The following is a 7634-nucleotide window of genomic DNA, read 5'->3' on the forward strand; positions in this document are numbered from 1 at the left end:
GATACACAGAGGAATCTATTTCCAAGAGAACATGAAAGAGGAAATGAGACAGAAGACGGCAACGAAGTGTGGGAAGAGCGACAAGACGACTACAAAAGGGATAGTTCTAGAGGATGAGATTGGGATCGTCTTGACTCGGGCTAAAGTATATATAACGGTGAAAAAAAGAGATAGAAGTTACATCTCAAGTTCGACGGAGTTAAGATATGTGTGTTGTTTAATCGATGCAGAGGTCTCCGGTCAGAGTGCCTGGAATGATTCAGGGTATGAGAAAAAGATTGACGGAGAAGTGTGAGGAGATCGGGTTACTGATTGGCGGTAACCTGCATGGGGCGCCCTGTTCTCATGGTGATGGAGGAGCAGGCACACACATGATCCCATCACTGTGCCGCCACAGGTGTGCTTTTGTGAGACACAACGGGTGAGGAGAGAGAGAGGAAAAGGAGTTCATATATTGCATTTGTTGTATTAGAAAAGCTCATATTTCTTGTTGACAAAAGAGCTTTATGTTTTATGAAAACCAGAAATTAGATTAAGCAATTTTTTTTTAAGGCGAATGGAGATTTTACAGAATATAATGATACTGATAAAACTGTTTTGGCACATATTGCAGGAATAACTTGTAAACTTCAAACCTCTGGGTGGCCTTTTTCCGCAAGGACAGTTGTGTTGGTGGAGAAGGAGCGTCATTGTCCGTTGGTGCGGCTACTGCTGGGGAGCAGTCATAGAGCATTCAGACACAAAGAGCGATGTTATTTTGGAAATCTGGAGCGGCTGGCTAACTTGGATATTTTTCATCATTAACAGTATACAATTAGTGGACAGAGCTTCCAGGTCTGAGAAGTGAAGCCAATTGCGTAAGTAAATAATGGTCCAATTTACAGTGAAACGATAAAGCAGGCTAGCCTCTTTTCTTGCGTGGCTACTTTGTGATTGAAGTTAATCATTAAACTCAGATCAAACTGTCAAAACTAGGCAGTCAAACATGAATCAAGATTATGTTACTGCTTTTTTTTCTCGGCTCAAATGTTTTCATATTTTAGTGTACTGTTTATCTGTAAAACGAGAATGTGTGTGATCAGAAACCAGGCGCAGCCAATGAGTGCAGCCCAACTTGCACTACGATGGCCATAATGCCAAACCAATGGGTGACACTGCAATCGGGTCACAGTTGCTTTTTGTTCATGTTATTTCAGCACCTGCTGAGTGATCAGCAGCTCCTGCTGTGGTCTTCCTGCATTACAGAAAGGGGGGTGGGGGGGTAGCTAGTGTTAGTTATCTTGTCCAGTTGTATGGGAATGCAGACACACTCAACAAGCACAATCCTGTAGTCTCAGCCCTTGTTCCCAGTGCATTACTCAGTGATTTGAATTTTGTGTAGTATATGGTGTCACCGGTGAACATAGGTAGTGCTAAATCACAGATGGGACTAAACGGCTAACAACGTCAGCGCCCAGCTGGTTAACTGCCTGTGTCTATTTTAAGTTCCTTCACAAAGATATTGCATCAATCAATCTCATTACAGTACCAACGTAGTAGGGTCAGAACCCAAAGGTCACACTGGAGGATACTAATGTAAGGGGCACTGTCAGTGCAGAAAAATAAATAAAATGTACTTTTGGTTATTGCAGTTTTGACCACATAGGTACACAAGTAAAAAAAACACCATGGATATATTTATATACTAATTTGTTGAATTTAGTATATATAAATGTATATGAAAATGAATTTCATGGAGAGATTCAACCTTCAACCTAGCTCGATAAAATACGCCATTTGCATTTTATCTTTTGCAACGTTTCAAAGGTTTGCGTAACATTTGGATGACGGTTTAATGGAATGCAAAAAAGGAGCAAAGATACACTAGGAGAAGAAAAAACTGTAAAATTATGATGGGAGAAGTTGGATCCTCCTGCTCTCAAGACTCTGTTCTTTCTTTCTTTTCTTTTTTCACTTACTGCCTTCCTCCTTCTCCCCATCCTCTCTCTCAATAACATTCCAGTCAGTGGTCTGCAGTTGGATCATAGAGATTCAGGGTCTCTGCTGGCGTCCGGGGTCGCCGACAAGAAAGACAAGGAGCAGATGGTGGTCTTTGTCATTCCCTCCTCTTTTCAGCCTCCTGGCAAGCCTCACCACCTCTCTCTCTCTGTCTCTCTCTCTCACTTTCTCTCTATCGCGCTCGCTCTCACTCTGCACCACAGCAGCATTGGCTGCTGAATAGGCCCCAACCTCCGCAATGCAAGCAGCCTCGTAGGTATGGACCTCCGCAACCAGATGGTGAGATTATTTGGAGCAATTAATTCTTTGAGAGAATCAGTGGGAACATGTTTGCAGCAGAGATTTGGGGGCGCGCGGTTGAATGTGTTGAATGACATTCTTCCTTAAAGTCCCTCCAAGAGAAAAAAAAAAGTTTAGAAGGGGTGGGAAGGTGGGGGACTGTGGTAGGAGGTTCCAGGAAGGAGTGAAAGGCAGGGTTTTTATCCAGGCAAGAAAAGCGCGCGTAAAGTATGAGCTTGAGTATGGGAACTTTTCTTAATGAAAAGGGACCGAGGGTCGACCTTGGAATTTCCACATGCCAGAGCAAAAAATAAACAGGAAAAACATGCTTTTATTTTAACATAAATTGGTGCTCTAGTGTTACGAAATAACTACAAATGTTTGATCTGCACACTTGATCAACAAATAAAAAAAAATTCATCACATCATAAAAACAGTCCACCATGTCAACTGATTAGCTGTCCAAAGCGATCAATCGACATATCAGTCAATCTGTCCATCAACTGCTGCCTTTTCAGCTGTAACAGGCTGTTGTGCTAAGTAGGCGAGCAGTAACATAAGGTCTGTAATCCGTCAACACACTGCGTCATAGACCCCCTAATGACCTCTCGGGTCACAGGGTCGAGTCCCTCATTAACTCAGACGCCGGTGTCATCATCAGCTCTTTCTCTGAGGAATTAAACTCTTTTATTTCTTCCATTCCTCTGATTCCCACTCACTGCCCACAGTTTGACTGATCAGCTTCAAGTGAAACCTGCAGAGTGGTCTCAAGCCCTGAAGCATACAGTGATCTACTAGGTGCAGTCTGATCAGATGATGGTCTGTGGATAAAGATTATTCTAAAGATACTTGAAAATGATTGCAGAAGAAGCAATTGCAATAAGTTTTCATAAAGTTACTGAATAAAGAAATCAAAGTCAAAGATTGTCTGACCAGTATGATCTGTATGGAGTTACTGTTAAAGGACAAGGCTGGCATTATTGACTGTGATTTAGTTTAATTTCTCTGTAATTTCCCAAAACAGCTAGTCAACTCAAAAAGAAGGAAATGCTGCATTTGTCGGCGACTATTCTCACCTGCGGATTAACACACATTTGGCTGTCTAGTTAGTGTTTCCGTTGGCAGGATGGCATGTGTGGGTATGCTTCCAGTAATTTATAATGGCTTTCAACTGTACACAGTAACCTCGCTGCCCACCACCCTCAGAGAATGTATGTACGGCTCTTTCAAAGAGTCATTTCTTTTTTATTTTCTTATATTTTTTTTTTAACCAGATTTCTCCACCAAACCACCAGACTGGGCTACTCATCATTTACAATTAGCTTAATAGCTAAATGGAGCTCATTTAGAGCTCATTTTTCACTGCTGAGATAATGTTAGTCCCCTACTATTTCTTAACATACCTTATGCTTAAGTCTTATTATCACACTGCAGTGAATGACACATGCTTGAGTTAGTGAGTCCTCTGTACGTTCTCAGCACATAAATTATGTTCAACATTTATACAGAAAAAATACTTATTACATCATGTGTTATTGATATCAGCTCATATATCTTATACTCTATGTGACATATGAGGTGTGGGTGAGCATGAAAAAATGGCTATGGAGGGTTGCTGTGGTTTGGGAAGCACTCATCTACAGCACATAGGTGATGTGAGCAACTGTGCACCTAAACTGGCTCTGGGCTTGACATCAAGTCCACAGTCCAACTGTACTGATGCTCTTCAGTTCTCACTTTGACACAAACATAAAGATGCTGTGTCCCTCTTTGTCCTAGTGCCCTCCTATCTCTCTATTTCTGGCCCAGGTCAACATTTTGTCACCGAACTTGCGTCATTGGCAAAGAAAGCAAGTGTTCAGCTGATTGTCTACTAGAGGAAATATCCTTTAAGAAAACAGGCTAATAAAATATTGTACAAAGCTTAACCTGAAAGGGAGGATTTAGGTTCTGATGCTAACAGAAGAGCCAACAAGCAGGGCAGCAGCTGTGCAACAGGATGCCACGGTGCACCTGTTGCCACTCACACACACACATACACACACACAGACCATCACAAACACAAAGGGAACACCACACACACTCACGCAAATATCTGTCTGCACCTACATGTTGTTGGGTCTCTCCACAGTTTGCAGTACAAACAGGACAGGGCAAAACTGAGCGAGTATCCAAAACGCCAGGTCAGGACTGTTTGATGTGACCACGGTGGGAAATGGGGAAGTGAAAGCAGCAGCTGGGGGAATTATGAAAAACTCCCAGTGGCCATGGCAAGAAAGCAGTGAATAATGCTTTTAGACTTGACTGAACTGCTTCTGACCTAAATGAGTGTGGCCCAGAACACAGCTCCCACTTTTAGCACAGTTAATATGAGAATAGATCATGGCTACTAAACACAAACCCCACAGGTGGACTGGCACATGGTACGCCTGTCTGCGGAGAGATCTGTCTAAGCGGGGTTTCTTTCCTCTTTACTCTATTTTTACCCCGTAGCACATTTTCCATCTTGTTGTAGCTTTTTTGTTACAGGGAAAAGCTCAAAGAAGTCAAATTAGCCGCAGTGGTCAATCACTCTTTTTATTTAAAGTAACTTACATCTCCCAGGTATCTCTCATTATGCATTTGTGTGTGCGTTTCCTAGTAGGTGTGTATGCATATGTGTGTGTGTGTGTGTGTGTCTGTGTGTGTGGATGGTTACTCAGGTTGCACAGTGTAAACAGTGAATGCACCTGTGTAAATGACACAGAGAGAGCTGTTGTGTTTAGCTGAGAGGCCATCAGGGAATAAGGCATGTTGTGCAAACTGTGTCACCTGGAGGGAACACGAAAAAAAAAGTGTGGCACCACCCGTCACAACCACAGCTGAGCCAGCCGACACAGACAGATCTGGGTTCAGAAGATACCAGCAGCTCTCCTGCATCTGGGATAGATAGCAAATACTGTGCATGCAAATGTTAGAGAGATTACGGACTGTTGTGCAAGCTGTGCCACTGGGAGACACTGAGAGAGTGTCATCACCCAGCACAACCAGACAGACCAAATAACAGAAAGTCAACCCACCTGTTGGGTATTATTTACAAGCTGTAGTCTGGAGAGACTGTTCTGTCGCCCATCAAAACCACAACCAAGCTGCACAGCTGGGGCTGAGTTCAGGAGTCATGAGATGGTGAAAGTTTCTGAGAATGCGAGCCGTCATGTGGAGAGTTTCAGAGGTAGCAGTGATGGGTCATGTGGGACAGAGGCATGTTGGGCGACTACAGTCGTTCTGTGTGTCTTTCAGGCTGGGTGTATGGCTCCTGTGGAGGAGGGGTGGGGGACTTCTTTTATTTGTCAGTTTCCAAGGGTCCATTATCTCATAATCTGTCCTATTTGGAGTTACAAACAACAGCTATTATAGTATTCATTTTACATTGGAATATTTAAAGTTGTTTATTTGTCCCCCAGATTACAAGATCCTCTTTGTGTTCTCTGTGTTGATAGAAATCTTTGTCTGACCTCGCTGGATAGACCTGATAATGCTCGTTGGTTGGGCTGAAACATCTTTCACCCAGTGTGTTTTGTAGATGGTATGTTTGTAGTGTAGGTAAGGCTGGGTTCAGTTTGAAATGAAATAGTGCTTTGTGGATTTTTAAGATTTGGAATATTATTTACTATGTTACCTCATTCCCCAGCTACATCTGAATATAACATGTCTAGGTGTGTACACTGGGATCAAAAATATTATCTTTGTGGCTAATGAGTCAACCTGCTATATAACCTTGTTAACCAATGGAATTAAATATTTTTGAAATCTACTTAAAACTCTAAATGATTCCAGTGCTCAAAAACCTAACTGTCATCCTTACAATGCCAAAATAACACTTTCAATCTAAATATAAATCATTTTTTAACAAAAGAAAAGGTGGTGGTGTAAGGTTACCATCACAAGTTGCTCAGTGAAATGAGATTATCTCATGTTTTAATAGCAGGAGGGAATAAAAGGTGTTGGGCCACCTGAGAGCGTGTGTCACCACCCATTGCAACTTAAACCACATCCCAGGGAAACCTCTTGCACAGATGTAGCCGTCACGCAATTTCCACTTTGCGCATGGTTGCAAAAATTTAGTTGAAATAATGCAAGACTTTCTCTAGCGACTGCACACCTGGAGTTTTTGTCAGAAAGAGCAGACTGGTTAAAATAGTTGTCTGATCTCTGTCTCCACATTGTGTAGCCACAACAAACAGAGAGCTTCACCTATCAGGCTTATCTAGTAATGAGTCTCTAGTTACCGAGCTCCAGTCCCCAGTCAGCACCGCTATAAACCTTTAGGGAAGTAGCACCAGAAGGGCCACAATTAGAGAAGTACATGCAGAGGAAGCACAAGAAAGCAAACACAAAGACAGAAGGGCATAGAGATAATGCACGTTCATGTTTCCTCCTTTGTTCTGACCAACTGTGAATTATTGCTTGTGTTAAACTTGAGGGCGATCTATGCATCATTGACTGGGTACAGGGCTAAAGACATACAAGAATAGACTATAACAAGGTTACCAAGCACAAAGAGTCAAAGTGCATCTTGTTTACATTCCTGCTCAGACACACTAGCCAGACACACTAGCCACACACACAGGACACACCAAACTTTATGACTTTATCAAGGTTATTTCTTGAACCTTAATCAACCACAAATACTTTAACATAAAAAAGAGAACCAGGTTATATTAAGACCTGCAAGTGGTACGGCACAATCCATCTGCACGTCCTCATGAAATATGTGGTTCTATAAGCTTATTGACGTATAGGGACAACTTGTAGTGTTAGTTGGTAAGTTACTGAAGCTGGTGAGCTTAATGACATTTACTTTAGCTCAGCTAACGGGAGAATAAGTTCGGACAGTTAAAAGACGCATTTGCTGCATCAACTCCAATCTCACACTTTATCATAACTGTATGCAAACTATTCCTTTACTGTAGCACAGTTCATACTCCGACAAAGGAGGTTCAATAAAAGTGGATGTTGCAACGTATAGCTAATAAGCTACAATAGCTTCCTTCATAAAGGTTGATGTGAAAATATGTGGACAGATTTAATTTACCTCCATAAGTGAATGCACTAATCACAGCGATTACATTGTAATGAATACTTTTGGCACGGAAATGCTTGTGTGACGAGATCTTCCCAATTCAGATATCTGAAATGAACACCTAACAAGAAGAATACACAACCTTTTTCACAGCAACCGTTTTGACATGAAATAGTAGGGTAAACACAAGCAGGTTGCTGATATTGTGCATGTTGGCTTACTGGAAAGGCTCTGTTACACTAAATGGAATGGAACCTTGATTATTATCATTGGTAACACTTGTGTTTACCCTACT

The sequence above is a fragment of the Morone saxatilis genome, unplaced genomic scaffold, assembly GCF_004916995.1.
Source record: "Morone saxatilis isolate NCDOM2014 unplaced genomic scaffold, NCSU_SB_2.0 Contig24, whole genome shotgun sequence".
Taxonomy (NCBI): Eukaryota; Metazoa; Chordata; class Actinopteri; family Moronidae; genus Morone; species Morone saxatilis.